The following is a 22,100-nucleotide window of genomic DNA, read 5'->3' as shown; positions in this document are numbered from 1 at the left end:
AGTGCTCTAACAATCTCCCTGTTTGTCAATTTTAGTGACAAAACTATCAATACATATGTATTAAAAAATAAATAAACTTTGTAGCTTCTTATCCAACATGCTTGATTTCCTTGGTTCTTCAACATTCCTTGAATTCTTCGTCACTCCAAGTACTCTAGTGATTCTGAACGTGTTCAACTCAGCATCATTGTTGTTCAAGATCCGTAGCCATAACAATAAGAAAACAGATGTTCTCAATTATTGTTATACAGTATCATAGTATTATTACACGACATCAAAGTTCAATTGTATCATAACTTTTATAATAATACTACAGTGATATGTATCACTCCCCCTTAGTCAATACTTCATCTCACAATGAAAACCACTCCTCCTTACATAATGATCCGTAAACCATATGTATGTAGCGTGACCTACAATATAATTCTCCCCCTTTTTGTCAATATAAATTGGCAAAGGTACGAAAACTAGCAGGATCATAATGAAATTCTCAAAGAGATTATTCATCACTAAAAGAGAACATATCAACTTTGTTTCAATGATTTCACATAGTCTAAACTTACCGTATTCATCAAGGAGTTTATAAAGATACAAGATAACTCCTACAATATTCCACAGCCGCACTCCCCATAAAGATTTGACAATTAATCACAAGTTCAATTAAGAACAATCCCCCATAAAATGTCATTCCCGAAAGAACAACAAGAGCGACCTTAATTTTACAAGAAAAGAAGGATTTTTTTGAACATTTTGGTACTAAACAGAAACAAAGTACTACAACTAGAAACAAATGAGGAATTGAAATAACTGTTAAAGTCTTCGGGCATCCAACTCAAAACCAATTGGCAATGAGTGGAGAGGCCCTAATAGATTATAAACCGCAGGATCTTAAATAACCCAACCATGTGAGACTAATAATCTCAACACGCCCCCTCACGTGTAGCCTCGGCGGGTCTTACAAACACGTGGACAATTAAATTGGGTGACGCGGAGTAAAGGTGCGGTCAACTGACTCGACACAAATAACCTGCTCTGATACCATATTAAATTCTGTAGGCATCCAACTCAAAACCAATTGGCAATGAGTGGAGCGGCCCTTCCATATTATATTTTAAGTTCATTATTCGGAAACTAGGGATGTGGAACTATTTGTCCTTTCACACCCTCCCTCACGTGTAAGGCCAGTCACTCGGCCTAACACGTGGACCTACGCACGTGTGGGTCTTGGATGTGCAGGTGACATTGGTCACGGTCTACCCCACGTACAGGTCATACGAGTGACCAGTCATTCGGTCACGGGTGTACATGTTCCCACTCGGGTCACGACGGCTACTAATTCGGCCTACACCCCGCGTATGGGACCTAGCTCTGATACCAAGTTAAGGATCGAGCAAGAGAGAGGAGAGCATAAACGCGCGGAAGCAATAGATTACATTGGTCATAATCTTGGTGTGTCTTTCACATTAATTCTTCAAGATATTTATACAATCACAAGACTTGATTCTCAAGATAATTCATAATATAACTCTCACAACTTAAAGTGAGTATCTCCTAAATATAGACTCTAATATATTATTTCCTATTAATAACACTTCGCTAAAACTCCAAGCTTTTATTGCCCAAAAGATATTGATAGATCCAGGGGAAAGAAAAAAGCTAGAAATCTAATGAACCAAAACAACACCAATAGACTGTCGTAAGTGTTGAAACGTAGCAGTATCTAGAGGTTTGGTAAGAATCAGCCAGTTGTTGTTCGGAAGGCACAAATTCCATGTGAATAATACCATTTTCATAGATATCTTTAATAAAATGATACTTGATGTCGATGTGCTTAGTTTTTGAGTGTTCAACAGGATTCTCAGTGATGCGAATCGCGCTATAATTATCACAAAAGATCTTCATTATTCCAGTGTCAATTCCATAATCAACAAGCATTTTTTTCATCCATAGAAGTTGAGTACAACATGAACCTGCAGCAATATATTTTGCTTCACATGTTGAAAAGGATTGTGAGTTTTGTTTCTTGTTATGCCAAGCCACAAGATTCAATCCTACATAGTAGAAACCCCCAGATGTACTCTTTTCGTCTTCCACACATCCTGCCCAATCAGCATCTGAATAGGCAGTAAGATCAGTGTTAGTATCAAAAGTATAAGATAGACCATGCCCGATAGTGTGTTGAATGTATCGCATGATCCTTTTTGCAACTGCAAGATGAGATTCCTTTGGATTAGCCTGAAATCTAGCACAACAATCAACACTAAAGGCAATACCAGGTCTAGTAGCTGTGAGATATAAAAGACTTCCAATGGTAGATCGATAAATCTTTAGATCTACATTGACTCCTTTATCATCTCGATGTAGTTTACCAGTGGTGGGCATAACAGTCATCTTTGGAGTTGACTTATAAAGACCGAACCTTGTACAATATCCTTAGCATATTTTTCTTGAGATAAGTAAATTCTATCCTTGTGTTGTTGAATCTGTAACCCTAAAAAGAATTTTAATTCACCAACATTGCTCATTTTAAACTCCCTTCCAAGACAGACTTGAAAATCTTTAACAAGTTTCTCGGATGTTGATCCATAGATGATATCATCTACATAATCTTGAACAATGACCACATCTTTCCCACTCCAGTTGGTAAACAATGTTTTATCAGCTCCACCTCTGGAAAAACCTTTCCTAAGAAGATACGTAGTTAGTTTTTCGAACCAGACAAGGGGTGCTTGTTTTAATCCATATAATGTCTTTTTGAGCTTAAAGACATGATCTGGGAAGTATAGACTTTCAAATCCTTTAGGTTGAACAACATAGACCTCTTTCTTTAAACATCCGTTTAAGAATGCGGATTTACGTCCATTTGAAATAGCTTAATCTTGAGAAAACAAGCATGAGATAATAACAAATGAATGGACTCAAGGCGTGCCACAGGAGCAAAGGTTTCGTCAAAATCGATACCTTCAATCTGTGAATATCCCTGAGCGACAAGTCTGGTTTTGTTTCTGACAATGATGCCAAATTCATCAGACTTGTTCTTGAATATCCATTTGATACCAACAATATTGATATTGGAGGGACAAGGTACGAGATCCCATATATCTTGTCTTTGAAATTGATTTAACTCTTCCTGCATTGCATTCACCCAAAAGGGATCACTAAGAGCCGCATTAATATTTTTCGGTTCTACTTGCGATAGATAACAACCAAAATTGCAAATATTTTGAAGTTGTCCTCTCGTCTTAGCCGTAGAATCTTTTCCTCCAATAATACTGTTAGTATTGAACCCAGAGGTGTCGTGTGATAGGAGCCTAAAATACATCTTTCGAATATCAATTTCCTATACTTTTCTTTGTTATTTCTCTCGTATTAGTGGGTATGATGCTTGTTTTGCATTTTACAGATATAATGGAGTCACGTGACATGAAACAAGGAAAAACAGACTCAATTTCATTGCTCGCAGACATTTGTCTTTGGCGAAGTTGCAGCATAAAAGCACCATGGCTTCAAAGTCGCAAATATTGAAAATTACCGGAGCAGTCTGACCTATCTACTCAGGGCTATCAATGTGCAACTATGAAGAATCACTAAGCGGACCACACCCTTTGCTAAGGGCCACCTGTTCTCATTTACTACTCAAACTTCAGAACTAGGTCGTGTTTCTCCTTTCTATTTCAGTTCAGGTTCATAGTTAACAAGTTCAGGTCATGAGATCACTGCACCAGTTCCTACCACCGACAAGGAAGGGTCTTGTGGATAATTTCGAATGGCTAGGACAGGTTCACGAAGGCAAGAACAAGACGGCAGACTTATGTACGAGTTTGTGATGGTTTTGGGTTTTGTTTTACGCCGGAAAAATAGTGAAGAAGCAGTAGATATTGTTGTTCAGTGTTCAAGATGATGAACGGAAATGAGGGGAGCAGGGCCGGCCCCATATGGGAATCAGGGAAAGGCCCAGTTTAGGGCAGCAAGGCCCAGGGGCATCAGATACCTGGTTTTGTGTTGGGGGTATTTCTTAAGAAAATAATTATATAGTGAATTATTCTTGAAACTACATTAATATATAAAGGGAAAATGTTCAATTGATATAAAACGTCTTGGGACTTTCTGCTAAATATTTTCCTCCCGTTGACACACAGTTCTTTTTTTTTCTTTTACCAATTGTATTGAATCTTTAACTAATTGATAAAACTATCACAATAATTCCTTTTCATTTACCTTTCTATCTAATTCCAAATCACATAATACATATAGATAGAAAAGAGTTAGAGCTTTGAAGTTTTGGGAATTTTGATATAATCTTAATTTTAATTTTCTTATTGATTAATTTACGATGATTTGCATTTAGGGGGTCTGTATTCGCATAGAGTCTGCGTCTAAATAAAAAAAATTCACAAACTTTATAAGTAATTTTTTAGATGTTAAGATAACAAAATAATTATCTTTTATTATTAGAGTAGTGCAAACAAAAAAAAAATAGGGGCATAACAAAAAAATTCGCTTCAGGGCAAAATTTTCTCAGGAACGTCCCTGAGGGGAGGCATCCTTTGAATTCTATGAGAAGAATGCGAAGATGGGTTTAATGAATTTGATTACAAGATGATACATTTCATGATGAGTTTTGGGTTGTATTTCAAGTCTACAAAACATCCAAGAAGTTGATTTGTTTCCTTTGATTTGTGATGATTAACTATACATTTTGAATTCTTGTGAATGTTTAAAACTCTGGGTACGTCAATTGCAGGGAAGGAGGTATAGAATGGCTTGGAGATAAATCTCAATATTGTATCTCCATCATTAGCAGAACGCATACAAGGCGTTTGTGCAATTGCTTGAACCAAGAACAACAAGAAATCAAGGGAATTAAAAAGATGATTGTCTACTTCAATTGGTGTTGGAAATGAAACAGGTACCAAGTTCATGAAGAATGCTTGGCCTATGCAGAGATTTGGGGTTGTATTTGGAGTGATTTTGAGCTGAATTTGGTGATTTTGGCCGAGAAGACTATTCAGACAGTTCACGTTTCCTGCTAAATTCTTTGCGGCTAACTATGAGTTGTGTATATTATTTGACAGCAGTGAAGACTCGATAAAATGCTGAGAAGTATCATGTTACACTTAGTTCAGGTTTGGGAATTGTTTTGTTTGTATTTCACTCTGAAGGTCAGTAAACGAAGGGGTTATGTAGCTGGTTTTCTATGAGTTTGTGAGCTGCTTACAAGAGATGTTTGGCAAAGGCTAAGACTGGATTCATTGGGTTCAGTTTTGAGAGATAAGTCAGGGTAGTAGGATTATTTTGCTGCTGAGAGAAAACATTCTAGGAAAGTGGATTATTGTCGTTGATTTCAGTCATTAAGGGTGGGGATTTAGAAGTTTCGAAGATTTAAAATCTGGGTTTGATTGATCTCGAAGAATAAAGAAACAGAAAACTATAAAAAGAAGATCTAAAACTACAGCAAGGAGATATTGTATACCCACGTTACCAGCTGCCAACAACCCTAGGTTCAACGAGCTTTTGCTCGCTGAACAACCACCATCTTACCTACATCCACATCACCATCTGCATAACCTCCAGTTCGCAGCATCCACCTGCATATCTGCATCCACCAGCACTCCTCTCCATTCCATTCACATCACTTGCATTTCCCACCTGCAGCAGCGACTCCTACTCAAGCTACAACACCAGTTCATATTACCCTCAGTACCACCATACAGTCCATATTACCACCAGCTGCGAGGAGCTAATTGTTCGCATCCATCAACACAGCAGCGAGAGGAGTTTCCTGTTCAGTCCACACCATCATCACCATACAGGCAGCAGGGAGCACAGATAATACATCCCCAAGGCAGTATCAGTTCACACACGTCACCACCATTATCACCAGGCCATACCTTCGCCAACACCATTAGTCCATATTCAACTACACCTGCAGCTGCTGTTTGGTTTTGTATTTCTATTTTCTTAATTGCTTCTCTGTTTTCCATGAACTCCAATAGCTAAACATCATTCGATTAGGGACGATTCCGATGTCCGAAACATGAAATCGAATTGATTAAAAGGCATGTTTTTTGCAATTATCTTATTGATGATGTTAGAGAACTGCTCGGTCGAACTCGCATGGTTCCTATCTCAAGCATGTATGTCAATGTTAGTGATCAAAACTATAAGTCTTGATTTCTATCCTATTTATAGATGTCTCGGACTAAGACATAGTTTGTGTAGTTGAGCTTAGACTTCACGGCGCTTATCACTTGAAGACGAAGAACTACTCAGGAGAGTTTGTGGAAATTCATCGACAAAAGGTATGTGGAGACTTAAACTCATCTATCACTTGGAAAGTATATTTCTACTATATCTCCTATATTGAGACGTAAGTCGTGTTATGATATAGTTTTCTCTATAGACATTTGAGATTTCGAGCTGAGTATATCTCGCTTACATATTTCTCGAAATATGTGTTGGTAAGCTTTCGCTTCGACTAAGTTCATCTTATATCATGAGAAAATTGCCGAGTAACATCTTACATGGTTTGTGTGATACAGTCATTTGGTGTAAGACTTGGAATGTTTCAATAATGATTATTTCAATATCTTGAAAATTGCTTTGATGCTAATAGTGTGTGAAAACGGCTATTGTCATTATAGAATAATGTTTCAATGATTGAAATAAATAGTTTAAAATCCTGTAACCATTCTTGGATATAAGCATAATGTGTTCGCACATTAGTGTATGAGTCCAAAACCGGGAACCTAAAGTATGCATACTTGTGTGTATACGTACGCATACTGGAGGAAGTTCACGTCCGTGAATTTCTGCTGAGTTTGAAAACCAAAACCAAACTCATCCGGTTACCTAAAGTAGCATACCCGTACGCATACTGGCGGAAAGTTCACGTCCGTGAATTTCTGCTGAGTTTGAAAACTAAAAAAATCTCAAAACCGGTTACTTAAGTGCGCATACCCGTACGCACACTTAAGTGGTTACTTTCTAAGATCGGTTGTACATGAACCTAAAAAATTTATCAATAAGGAATGCAATCTTTGCAAACCGTGGCTATAATGTTCATGTATTGATTCGAGTGAATCAAACCGATTTTGCTTCAATTGTGTTCTTGTATAAATCCATGGGAATATAGCAATTGAACAACTATTTAACTAGTTTCATTTGAGTCATTTAAACTAGTTATGGTTAATATGAATAAGGTTGATATGAGAGTAATCATATGGCTAACCTCGGTTTACTATTTGTGAACCAACATGCTGTACACGTTTAGGTACTGTTACATAAACCTAAATGAGGGTACATTTCATTTGGGTGTAACAAGCTAAGTTCGATCTAACGTTTGAAATATATTAGCTTGGTTGAATCAGGTTTTTCATCTAACGGTGATTATTGAATGCTTTGTTACCAAGGTAACTTGGATTGCAAGCCTTGATTTGAAAATTATATAAAAGAGAACTCTAGCAACTGGGAAACCTAATCCCCACACCTCCTGTGTGTTACTAGTTACATAACTAGAGTCGATTCTCCTTTAACCTTAGGTTTCTTCTCGAGACCCTGTAGGTTAACGACTTGAAGACTTCATTGGGATTGTGAAGCCAGACCCAACTATTCTCTTTGTAGTTGCATGATTTGATCTTGCAGTTTATATCGTGATTGAGTGCAATTGTAAAATTGGCTTGAGATTTATATATCCGATAGGAAAGATAGAAAAGTAATCACAAACACCTTCGTCTCATCGTTTGTGATTCCACAATAACTTGTTTCGCTAGTCGATTAAGTTTATTATGAAGTGATTGATAATACTAGGTTGTTCTTCGGGAATATAAGTCCGGTTTATCAATTGGTTCCTGTTCACCTTGATTTATCAAAAGACGGAACAAAAACTCTTGGGCATTTCCGTGGGAGACATATTTATTCAATCCTATAGACTTTTCTGTGTGAGACATACTTTTTTATCAAGACTTCGACTTTGGATCGTAGCAACTCTTAGTTGTGGGTGAGATCAGTTAAGGGAATCAAGTCTGTAGTATCCTGCTGGGATCAGAGACGTAAGGAGCGAAATGTACCTTGAATCAGTGTGAGATTGATTAGAGTTCAACTACAGTCAAGTCCGAAGTTAATTGGTAGTAGGCTAGTGTCTGTAGAGGCTTAATACAATGTGGTGTTCAATATGGACTAGGTCCCGAGATTTTTCTGCATTTGCGGTTTCCTCGTTAACAAAATTCTGGTATCTGTGTTATTTCTTTTCCGCATTATATTTTGTTATATAATTGAAATATCACAAGTTGTGCGTTAAGATCAATCAATTAGAATATCCAACCTTTGGTTGTTGAGTTACATTAATTGACACTTGAACATTGGTCTTTGGTACCTTTCAAGTTACTCCTCTTATATTCAATCGGGCTCGCATATTTCTATTTGATGAATGCGAATTGAATTAAGAGTTAGAGATATTCAACTCTTTGATATACTTTATTCTACATTGAATCTGACTGTCTAGTTGTTTCTCTAGAAAGTGTATTGGAGTAAGTCCTCTCAGATTGCCAAACGAATTGTTGGGTGTGGTTCTTAGACCCCCGCATTTTCAATATGTATCAGAGCAGGAAAACACATTAAATACCTTACAAGTCTGTGTTTGTAGCGATCTGATGATGGACAATATTGTCTCTGAAAACGCATCACCAGAAATGGATAAACTCAACGTCGAGTGTGTTCTAGAAACCATCGAAAAGGTTGAGAATCCTGATTTTAAAAAACTCATCAAGTTCTTGTGTATCGAAAAATTTCGATGGATAAGGGAAATTGATGAATCGCATTGCGAAGGTTATATCAAAAACCCTAAATCTCGAGATTGCTCTGATGAAGTTGTTGATCTTCAGAAAAAGTTAGACAAACAATCTTGCTGCAGAAATTGCAAAGATTAAGGATTTGAAGTCTGTAAAGTCTTTTTCAAAGATTTTAAATGAAAACTCTAATTCTTCTTTGAAGAATTGTTGTATGTCAGGTGATAAGCAAGGTCTAGACTTTGTGAAACCTGATAGTGCTCAGAACTCTTCGAACAAGGTTTATGATGTTGGTATATGTTTGTTTTGTGGTTCCGACAATCACTTTCAACATGTGTGTTTTTCCTTCAAGAGAAGACTAAAGGTCGTTAGTGATTTTCATAAGAAAGCTATTCAGCTTTTGTCATCTTTTAAAAGACATTCTATACGAACAAGAAAGCCTAAAGTGGTTAGTAGTGCTAGTATGGGAGCTTTTGCTTTGAAGTCAACATCACCCTTTCAATGGTTCCTTGATAGTGGGTGTAGCAGGCACATGACTGGAGATCTCTCATGGTTTATCAACTCAAGCGATTTTGATGGTGGACCTGTAACTTTTGGAGATGGAAGCTGCTGTTACATAAGCAAGAAAGGGACGATCAAATTGCCTGGAGTTCGTGAAATTCATGATGCCGTATACGTTAAAGTTATGACTGCTAATCATCTTTCTATTTGTCAAATCTGTGACAAGGGACATAAGGTTGTCTTCAATGATAAAGGATGTGACATTGTCGACAAGTCTGGAAAAGTGATTTTTCAAGGATCACGTGGCAAAAATAACTGTTATCTTCTAGATACGCAGTTCAGTAATTGTTGCAATTTGACTAAGGTTGAATCTACACATCTTTGGCATGAGTTTTTTGGTCACATCAATTATCGTCTTCTAACTAAGATCATTAACAAAGAACTTGTTAGAGGCGTTCCCAAAATTTATTCTAAGGTAGAAGGTGTATGTGGTGCTTGTCAAAAGGGTAAACAAACGAAAGTTCCACACAAATCATCCCGAAATATTCTCACCAAAGCTCCACTTGATTTGATTCATATGGATCTTTTCGGCCCAATTCAACAATCTACAGTGGCTGGGAAGAAGTATGCTTTGATTATGGTAGATGATTATACTAGATTCACCTGGGTGGCATTTTTGGCTCACAAGAATGAAACTCTCACTGAGTTCAAGATTATTGTTAATAGAATCCAGAATGAATAAGGTCGCAAACTAAAGAAAATTAGAAGCGATCGTGGCACAGAATTCAAAGACACCAAGGTAGTTGAATACTGTGACTCTCTGGGAATTATTCAACAATACTCACCACCTATCACTCCACAAGCAAATGGAGTTGCAGAAAGGAAGAATAGAAATATTCAGGAAATGGCTAGGGTAATGCTCCATAACAAAAACTTACCGTTAAGGTTTTGGGGTGAGGTTGTTTTTACGGCTTGCTATTTGATCAATCATGTTTACTTACGTCCAAAGACCTTAAACACTCCCTATGAGTTGTGGTACGGTAAGAAACCCAACTTACACTATCTCGGAGTGTTCGGAAGTAAGTGCTACATTCTAAAGGATCGAGAACAGAAAGGGAAGTTTGATTCAAAAAGAGATGAGGGTATTTTTCTCGGTTATGCATCTGACAGTCGTGGCTTCCGAGTCTTTAATCTCAGAACCCAAGTCATGATGGAATCAGCTAATGTTATCATTGATGATCTAAGTAATTTTCATCATGATGACTCTCCTGCTGAATTGCCTCCAACCGAGACAATTGAGAAAATCAAAAAAACGTCAGAATCAGAAGAAGTTGTTCCAACGGTTGCTGGTCCTGATGTCTCTAGTGATGAAGAGAAAATCTCTAGTCAGCCTGTTCCTCTTGAACAAGAACGTGTCACCGCACGACATCTTTGGGTTCAAAGGAATCATGATACTAACAATATTATTGAAGGTAGGGATTCTACTGCTAAAACAATAGGTCAACTTCAAAATATTTGCAATTTTGGTTGTTATTGTAGGATCAGAATCTCGCAATAACGACATGCTTGCGAAATTACTAGCAATACATCACGAAGACATCGCAGTATGATTTCAGAAATGACATAAAAGATGACATCAGCTTAAACTTGAGAAAAGTATGATGATCGTGCGAAATTTAGGATGTTTGCGAAGTTAACATTTGTAAGTTTGCGAAAATACCGCAAGCCAGATCCGAAATTAGGGGAAATGTTAGTTGTACCCCACCGTATATGAGCTGTCATCTATTATGTAGATACCTATATAAAGAGAAGGCAAGAGAGAGAAAGGAGGATAATCAAAAAAGAAAAAGGAGAGAGACACTTTAGGGAGGACACATTTGAGAGAGAGAGCAGAATTTGTATTATTATCTTCTTCTTCCTTGTTCAACCAAGATCTCGAAATACTCATTAATGGAGTCTCAATTGTAATCCATATGTAATTACAAACAATCATAGTGAAGATCCCTAACCCTGTGGATGTAGATCACATTGATCGAACCACGTAAATCTTGTGTCTTATTTTCTATTTTCATTATCTTTATCTTTATTTTCATATCAAATAAGTTTAGATCTAGAAATCATAGTCATGATAATATAAGGGGTGTGTTTTAGGATTTCCTGCAACTACATTTTGGCGCTAGAAACAGGGACGAGTAAAGGATTTATCCGCCTACAACTTGTTGATCCAAAGAAAAAAATCCAGAGATTTTCATGAAGTTTGGCCAAGAGTTCCAGCGAAATACCAGTGTTCATTAGTTCCAATGAGCTAACGAGTTTTGAAGACCAAAAAATGGAAATGGAAATCTCAGCAAAGTTTCAACCAGCATCATTAACCTCACCGTAGCAGAGAAGGATTAGAAGTTTCAAATCTCAAACAAAGTCTTCACCAATAATCTAGTCTCAAAAGGATAAATCTCTTCCTTATTTAACTATCCAGATCTGGGAGTTTTAAGCCTTTTGTTCTTCATAAAAGCTTGATTTTCTTTTGTTATCTTTAACTGAAAATTGGTTTTGTTTACAGATTTGGAACAAGCGAATCTTGTTTTACAAACCCATCTAAATGAATTTCAGAAAATTTAGGGTATCAAAAATTTTCAGTTGATTTGGGGATTTTCCCATGAACAAAGCCAAACGGATTTTAGATGATAATTTTCATTCCCTACAAGACCAGGTTTGGCACAAACTTTTACAGATTTCTTATTGAATTGATGACCTGATGTGTGCAGCGATGTATGATTGAACATCTTTACAATTCCCAACAAAATTGTTGACGATGAACGAAGAGATGAATAATTTCGCGAGAAAGCTTTACAGTAGAGGCGAAGTAGCTGAATGGAGAGGACATCTCGTGGATTTTACACAAAATATTATTAGCGTACAACAAGATTATTTCCCAGTAGCAACAGCGAAGTCACGGCAACCCCAGCAATAAGCCATACGAAGTAAGAAAAAGGTTTCGCTTTTTCTACGAAGTAGGATTTCGACCAAAAAGAGTTAGAATACTTCGCCAACTACCAGCGAATATTAGCCACGAGCGAAGAGAAGGGAAGTACTTCGTCAAGCATGAGCACCTCGTGAAAAGGAAGAATAAATTCCACAGAGAAGTTCTACGAAAAAGTAAGAGGGATAGTTTGGTTCTCATCGTATGAGCTGTTAGGGAAAGGGAAGGAGAGTAACAAACCAACGAAGAACCACGAATAAAGGAAAGACTCAAAGCAAAGGAAGAAGAAGTTCTGCGAAGCATACTTCGTCAAAATTTATTAATAAGCGAATCTCAGTTAAACTCAGCGAAGCATACTAGATTAGACAGACGAGGAAGCAACAAATACGATAAGAGAATCCATTCTGAGTCCAGCTTAGATGATCAGCAAGGAGAAGGTTTGACGAAGATGGAGTCTACTTCGGTTGCGTCTCAACAGGCGAAGATGAAATCTACTTCGGTTCAAACTAGACAGACAAGGTGAAATCCATTATGTGGAATACCCAAAGACATCAGAATATGAGGGAAAATATTCATCAACAAAACTTAATTCATCATCAACTTTACGAAGAGAAAAAGACACAGTAGTTGGGCTTACTTTGTCATCAGCAGAGGCAGAGATCAATTCGTGAAACTTACTTCGTCAACAGTCATTCCAATGATGTTAAACCAGTTTTAATCCAGCGAGCTGACAAGCTAAGACAGATGAGACAACTCACTCTAACTCGGGATGGGATGAATGAGTAAAACACGTATAAAAGGGAGTATTGTTACCCTATCAATTTATGATTTCAATATTTGTCATAATAAACGATGCCACCTGATTAAGTTTTCAAGAAAACCAACAAGAAGGAAAGAAAGAGAACATACGAAAGACCTATCAATGAAGCAGACCAACTCGTAACTCTCAGCAGAGATAAAGATGCAGTGACCAGGTGAATCTCGTCAATGTCTCATTTCTCCAAGAACGAGAAACGAATAAGAAGATACCACGAAGTACTTGGCAGAAGTTACTTCGTCATCAAATAACTCGTAAAGACAGTGTCATATCCTTCTCAACTCGCCAATTGGACTAAGAAGTTAAGTAGGAAACTTCGCGTAACCAACCAGAATGTATTACTTTGTCACTTATTCAACTCGGAACAACTACCAATCCCGCAAAGTATCACCTCCTGCGAACAACCAGTAAAAAACGAAGTTCAGTTAACTTCAAGAGCAACGAAAAACGAAACCAAAGGGGAAGTCTTCTCACCCTCACTTCGCAGATTACTAAAATTATCGTTATCTATAACTTACTGCAATCCAGTCTGACACAGGCATATCAGCCTGACTTAGAAACTTCATCGAGTATCGAGTGGTACTGGAACTGCTGGGCGAACCACAACCAAATGATCCCTTCGTGGAATAAAGTGGCAAAGGAAGGATAAGACACAGAGAACCGAGACTAAAAACACGCCAATCCACCGACATGAGGATGAAGATAAAATAGCAGAGGTAAGGTTACTTTTGCGAAGTGCAATTTCAAGGAAGAAGAAGTCCTGCGAATATTATTTCATATCATCTCCAAAGTAAGGTACGGAGACTCAAAGGAAAGGAAGAGAGATCAAGAGAAGTTCAGTAAAGAGAATAGCTTTTCAAAGCCTATGTGAGTTTCGCAACATGCTAAGAAACAGGAGAAGAAGAGGAAAGGACGAAGACAAAAAATTATGCAAAAAGCGAGAACAAATAAAATGCGCGAGTTATACCTCTCAATCACAAACAGCAGCTAGTACAGATGGTCAGTAGAGAAGAGAAGGATTTCAGTACCACGGGTTCGAATCTTTTGTCAAGCTTAGTTTTTCGCACATTTTTAAAAATCCTAAAGGCGAAGAAATGGAATAGAGCTACAGCATTGTGCGTTTCTTTCACAAGCAACAAGTAGCGCAGATGGTCAGAGAAGGAGTATGCAAACTAGAGGACATAGGTTCGATTCTCCCTGCGACCAAATAATTTTTGCTTCGCAAATATTAATTTCGCAATGACAGAAATGAAAGAATCAAGCGATGCGATAATTTCGCAAGAGATAATATATATCCAGATAGAATGAAAATATGCGATAATTTCGCAAGAGTTATAAGACGCGAAAATTTCGCAGAAACAAAAAGAGATAGGGGCGAATCTTTATGGCGTACACCCTAGTTCGCGAATACAATTTCGCAAGAGGCAAATGTAAGACCTAAAGTACGTCATATAAGGGGGTACCTGTTTCATGGCTCAGGGAAAGGTTACAACCTCCCCGGAACCTGAGTCATGGAGATTTGGGGTCAATAAAGCCCATCCGGGAGAGGCACCTTGGATTCTCATCTTAAGCTTATGACTTAGGTTGGGCGACTAAGGTAATAAGGACTCTCCCAAGGAGTGCAGAATCTGATCAAGGAGCCGAGGTATACGGTTGAGTCAAGAGTGCCAAGGGCGTCTGGAGCGTACCTTCCCATTCTTGACAAGTCTTGGCTTATACTGCACTCGGCCCGAAGAAAACCCCACTTAGGGTGCAGTCTCGTAACCATAATCCCTATAGGAAAAAGGGATAAGAGGCTGCGAAAACAACTGGTTGTTGTTAAGACTGGATGGGAGGAGCTAACCTTGTATGGTAGAAGTACGCCTTCTTGAAGGGGCAACCAGGGGGGGAGATAAGGGCGGCACCCTCCATTAGGGAGCTGATAAGTGTCTTAAGACGCAAATGTCATGAGGCTTTTTAATCGCAAGGGTATTAAGGCTTGTCATATTTGTGCAACAATCCTGCAGAGGCAATAATACTAGAGAAAAATATAAGACGAGATCAATGGTTCATTACATGAAAGTGTAAAGACGTCCTGCGATTTCGTCGCAAGACGGCAATGTCACGGAGCTTTATTTTCGCAAGAATATTTAGGCCTGTCATATTGCCGCAACAATCCTGAAGAGGCAATAATACAAAATAAAATGTTAAGGCAAGATCAATGGGTTTTTGCATGAAAGTGCAAAGACGTCCTGCGATTTTGTCGCAATGACAAGAGGTGGCAAAATAAGACCTTTAACTAGGAAGGCAAAATAAGACCACATAAGAAGATGAGTAAGCAAATAAGCTTGCGAAAATGATTATATGTAAGCAAATAAGCTTGCGAATATGTATATGGAAATGAAACTGAGGCACTGAAAATGCCGCAGACTTGATACTATGATCATACTGTTATGAGATACTAATAGTGCAGGAAAGAGGAAAGATGAAACACAAGTAAGAACTTGTGAGGAACAATAACTACATGAAGAGGAATGCATACACTAAAGAAAAATCCAGAGAAATGGAGAATGGAGGCAATTTAAAGATACATCAATTTTAGCGTCCTAAATGATCTAAGTAACACAAACATTAGCAATACATTGCAATAGATAAGCATTTTCATCATACAAGCATCATAAAAGCATTGCATAAGCATTTCATAGCATAAACATCGCATACACATTTCATAACATAATCATCACATAAACATTATATTCGCACAAGTACTTTACAAAACTGTACGGAATAATATTGCAAAATTTCGCAATAATATCGCAGAATTTAGCAGAATTATTCAGGATTACTCAGAATTTCACAGGATTATTCAGAATTTCGCAGGATTATTCAGAATTTCGTAGAATGATTCAGAACTTCGCAGAATGATTCGAAATTTCGTAGAATGTGTCAGAATTTCACAGAATGTGATTATTTCGAATGATGTGATTATCTCGCTCAATTATTTCGCACAATTATAAGCAACTTTAAGAGATTATACTATCGCATGAGCACAAAACATGAGACAGAGGCAAGATAAGAATGAAGAAACAATTCGCACATTCAACATTTTCGCAAGGATTATAACCTCATAGATAAAGAACAGAGGAAATTATGGACTACCAAGAAAACATTTTATGTTCTTTATCTTCTCGGCAAGAATCACCAAAAATGGAGTAATAATTTCGCATGAATAGAGGAAATACTTATTATTCTCATTCAAGAACGGATACTTCTTATATTTCGAGGATTGAATACTTCTTATACTTCATCAAGGATACTTCATGCTTTTTATACTTCTTCAAGGATACTTCATACTTCGCATACTTCAAAAGATGATACTTTTTATTTACTTCGCAACATTCCGGAACTTCACAAAAGAATAGAGGCAAGTACGTACTTTTCAAGTCCAGTATTCTTTCGCTCGTTCCTTCATCAATAAAGATCAAAGACTACTCCAACAACACGTATCTCGATCCAACAATTATAACAACGGATTTTTTCCTGAAGATCGCTCTTCAAGCAATATTCAAGAAAAAAGAGGCAAGATGTAGGATCAGAGTCTCGCAACAACGACATGCTTGCGAAATTACTAGCAATACATCACGAAGACATTGCAGTATGATTTCAGAAATGACATAACAGATGACATCAGCTTAAACGTGAGAAAAGTATGATGATCGTGCGAAATTTAGGATGTTTGCGAAGTTAACATTTGTAAGTTTGCGAAAATACCGCAAGCCAGATCCGAAATTAGGGGAAATGTTAGTTGTACCCCACCATATATGAGATGTCATCCATTATGTAAATACCTATATAAAGAGAAAGGCAAGAGAGAGAAAGGAGGATAATCAAAAAAGAAAAAGGAGAGAGACATTTTAGGGAGGAAACATTTGAGAGAGAGAGAGAGAAGAATTTGTATTATTATCTTCTTCTTCCTTCTTCAAACAAGAGCTCCAAATACTCATTAATGGAGTCTCAATTGTAATCCATATGTAATTATAAACAATCATAGTGAAGATCCCTAACCCCGTGGATGTAGATCACATTGATCGAACCACGTAAATCTTGTGTCTTATTTTCTATTTTCATTATCTTTATCTTTATTTTCATATCAAATAAGTTTAGATCTAGAAATCATAGTCATGATAATACAAGGGATGTGTTGTAGGATTTCCTGCAACTACAGTTATCTATCGCAAGTAGAGCCTAGGAATATTGATGAGGCTCTTAGTGATCCTTTTTGGGTAAATGCAATGCATGAAGAGTTAAGTCAGTTTCAAAAACAAGATGTATGGAAAATCGTACCTTGTCCCCCCAATATAAATATTGTTGGTACCAAATGGATATTTAAGAACAAGTCTGATGAATTTGGCACCATTGTCAGAAACAAAGCTAGACTTGTCACTCAAGGATATTCACAGATTGAAGGGACCGACTTTGACGAAACCTTTGCTCATGTGGAACGTCTTGAGTCCATTCGATTATTATTATCTCATGCTTGTTTTATTAAGGTTAAGTTGTTTCAGATGGACATTAAATCCGCCTTCCTAAATGGAAACTTAAAGGAAGAAGTCTATGTCGCTCAACCTAAGGTTTTTGAAAACCCTGATTTTCGCGATCATGTTCTTAAACTTAACAAGGCATCGTACGGGTTAAAACAAGCACCTCGTGCCTGGTTTGAAAAACTAACTACTTCTCTTCTTAGGAAAGGTTTTTCAAGAGGTGGAGCTGATAAAACATTGTTTACCAAATGGATTGGGAAAGATGTTGTAATTGCTCAAGTTTATGTAGATGATATTATCTATGGATCAACATCGGAGAAACTTGCAAAAGATTTTCAAGTTTCTCTTGGTAAGGAGTTTTAAATGAGCAACGTTGGTGAATTAAAATTCTTTTTGGGTTTACAAATTCAACAACACAAGGATGGAATTTACTTATCTTAATAAAAATATGCAAAAAATCTTGTTTCAAGATTCGGTCTTGATAAGTCAACTCCAAAACTTACTCTTATGCCTACCACGGGTAAACTACATAGAGATGAGAAAGGTATAAATGTGGATCAAAAACTTTGTCGATCTATTATTAGAAGTCTTTTGTATCTCACTGCCACGAGACCTGACATTGCTTTTAGTGTTGGTTGTTGTGCTAGGTTTCAGGCAAATCCAAAGGAATCTCATCTTGCCGCCACAAAAAGGATCATACGCTATATCAATCACACTTCCGGGTATGGTCTTTCTTACACTTTCGATACTAACATTGACCTTACTGCCTATTCAGATTCCGATTGGGCAGGGTTTCTGGAAGACCGAAAGAGTACATCATGGGGATTCTACTATGTAGGGATTAATCTTGTAGCTTGGCATAGCAAGAAACAAAATTCACAATATCTTTCAACATGTGAAGCAGAATATATTGTTGCTGGTTCATGTTGTACTCAACTCCTATGGATGAAGCAAATGCTTGCTGATTATGGAATTAATTCAGGAATAATGAAGATCTTTTGTGATAACTCAAGTGCGATTCTCATCACTGAGAATCCTGTTGAGCACTCAAGAACTAAGCACATAGACATCAGGTACCATTTTATTCGAGATCTTTATGAAGATGGTATTATCACTATGGAATTTTTGCCTTCCGAACAACAGTTGGCTGATATTCTCACCAAACCATTTGACACTGCCACGTTTCAGCACCTATGACAGTCTATTGGTGTTGTTCTGGTTCATTAGCTCCTCATAACTCTTTCCCATGATTTTATCTCGATCTTTTGGGCAATTGAGTTTGGAATTCCATAATAGTATTGAGTCTTGTTTGCATTTGTTTCTAGTAGATGTGTTTCCGTCAAGTATCCTAGTGTTTGTTAGAAATCCTTCTTTTCTTGTGAAAGTAAGGTCGCCTTTGTTGTTCTTTCGGGAATGACATTTTATGGGGGAGAGTTCTTTTTGAACTTGTGCTTAATTGCCAAATCTTTGTGGGGAGTGCGGCTGTTGAATATTATAGGGGTTATCTTGTATCTTTATAAACTCCTTGATGAATGCATTTAGCTTCGGCTTTATGATGGCATCTAAATAAGTTGATATGGTATTCTCTTTTGGTCATGAAGTATGTCTATAAAAATTTCACGAGGATCCCACTAGTTTTCGTACCTTTGCCAATTTATATTGATAAAAAGGGGGAGAATTAATGTGTAATGTGATACTACAAATACATATGGTTTACGGATCATTATGTAAGGGGGAGTGGTTTTCATGTCGAGATGAAGTATTGACTAAGGGGGAGTGATGCATATCACCATAGTATTGTTGTCAAAGTTGTGATACAATTGAACTTTGATGACGTGTAATAATACTATGACATTGTACAACAATGATTGAGAGCATTTGTTTTCTCATTGTTATCACTACGGATCTTCAACAACTATGATGCTGAACTTACAACCTTTAGGACCATGGAGTACTTGGAAGTGACGAAGATTCCGAGTCACATTGAAGATGCCAAGGAGATCAAGCATTTGGATGAGAAGCTACAATTTTTATTTATTTTGTAATCCACATGTATTGGTAGTTTTGTCACTAAAATTGAAAAAGGGGGAGTTTGTTAGAGCACTGCTCGGTCGAACTCGCATGCGTTGCTATATCAAGCATGTTTGTCAATGTTATTGATCAAAACTATAAGTCTTGATTTCTATCCTATTTATAGATATCTCGGACTAGGACATAGTTTGTGTAGTTGAGCTTAGACTTCACGACGCTTATCACTTGAAGACGAAGAACTACTAAGGAGAGCTTGTGGAACTTCATCGACAAAAGCTATATGGAGACTTAAACTCATCTATCACTTGGAAAGTCTATTTCTACTCTATCTCCTATATTGAGATATAATTCGTGTTATGATATAGTTTTCTCTATACACATTTGAGATTTCAAGCTGAGTATATCTCGCTTACATATTTCTCGAAATATGTGTTGGTAAGCTTTTGCTTCGACCAAGTTCATCTTATATCATGAGAAAATTGTCGAGTAACATCTTACATAGTTTGTGTGATACAATCATTTGGTATAAGACTTGGAATGTTTCGATAATGATTATTTCAATATCTTGAAAATTGCTTAAGATGCTAATAGTGTGTGAAAAAATCTATTGTCATTATAGAAGAATGTTTCAATGATTGAAATAAAGAGTTTAGAATCCTGTAACCATTCTTGGATATAAGTGTAGTGTGTTCGCACATTAGTGTATAAGTCCAAAAACGGGAGCCTAAGGTATGCATACTTGTGTGTATACAAAAAGGTTGTAGGAGACTGGGTAAGTATGCGTACCCGTACGCATACTGGCATAAGTTCATGTCCGTGAATTTCTGCTGAGTTTGAAAACCAAAACCAAACTCATCTGGTTCCCTAAAGTACGCGTACCCGTACGCATACAGGCGGAAAGTTCACGTCCGTGAATTTCTGCTGAGTTTGAAAACTAAAACAAACTCAAATCCGGTTACTTAAGTACGCATACCCATACTCATACTTAAGTGGTTACTTTCTAAGATCGGTTGTACATGAACCTAAAACATTTACCAATAAGGAATGCAATCTTTGTAAATCGTGGCTATAATGTTCATGTATTGGTTCGAGTGAATCAAACCGATTTTGCTTCAATTGTGTTCTTGTATAAATCCATGAGAATATAGCAATTGAACAACTCTTTAACTAGTTTCATTTGAACTAGTTATGGTTAAGATGAATAAGGTTGATATGAGAGTAATCATATGGCTAACCTCGGTTAACTATTTGTGAACCAACATATTGTACACGTTCAGGTACGGTTACGTAAACCTAAATAAGGGTACATTTCATTTGTGTGTACAAGCTAAGTTCGATCTAACGGTTGAAAGATATTAGCTTGGTTTAATCAGGTTTTTCATCTAACGGTGATTATTGAATACTTTGTACCAAGGTAACTTGGATTGCAAACCCTGATTTGAAAACTATATAAAGGAGAACGCTAGCAACTGGGAAACCTAATCCCCACACCTCCTGTGTGTTACTAGTTGCATAACTAGAGTCGATTCACCTTTAACCTTAGGTTTCTTCTCGAGACCCTGTAGGTTAACGACTTGAAGACTTCATTGGGATTGTGAAGCCAGACCCAACTATTCTCTTTGTAGTTGCATGATCTGATCTTGTTGTTTCTATCGTGATTGAGTGCAATCACTACACAAAAAATGGACATTCGCAACTGTTTCTCGCTGTTGCAAATTGGGCTTGCAACTGCAGCCAGTTGTTGCGAAACGTGGTGTAACAAATTTTTGCAACGGAAATGTAGTTGTTGCAAAGTTTTGGTCGCAACTGTTTTCGCAACAGCTCTGAGCTGGTGCGAGCCTTTTGAGTCGCAACAACATAGAAGCAGTTGCGAATTTTTTACTATTAGTTGCAAAAAAATGACTAAGTCAATGAAGACCGACCCAAATAGTTATGGTAAAAAATTAGCAACAGCGTGATCCTGTTGCAAATTTTTACTGCAGTTGCTAAAATTATTGACTTAGTCAATGGAGACTGACTTTTATTTTCCGGTACAAATTCCGCAACAGAATTTAGCTGTTGCTAAATTTTGGCAACATAAAAAAAAAGGTCGGTCTTTATTGACCTAGCCAAAATTCCCCTACCCAATCCTATTTTATCCTGCAAATACCCCATGACCCTGATTCAACCAATCAAGCAACCCAAGTATCAAACCAATCACATTCTGCACCACTTATATTGATAACAATACGTTCAATGATACATGAAAGAAAAGAGATGGAAACAACTGCATAAGGTACGTAAAAGTGTGAACATTAGCATCTTCTTATGTACAACCACAAATCCCCCAATTCCAACATCTTGAAAGGTCTGCACATAATCTTCCAAAGCCTTCGAGGAGAACCTCCATCTTGGAACCCAAATCCTTCACCTGATGCTTAAGCTCTCCATCCTTATTCATTTCAGCAACTTTGGCACGTGCTGGA

Source organism: Papaver somniferum, chromosome 7, assembly GCF_003573695.1.
Source record: "Papaver somniferum cultivar HN1 chromosome 7, ASM357369v1, whole genome shotgun sequence".
NCBI classification, from domain to species: domain Eukaryota; kingdom Viridiplantae; phylum Streptophyta; class Magnoliopsida; order Ranunculales; family Papaveraceae; genus Papaver; species Papaver somniferum.
Note: the sequence above shows the minus strand (reverse complement) of the source record.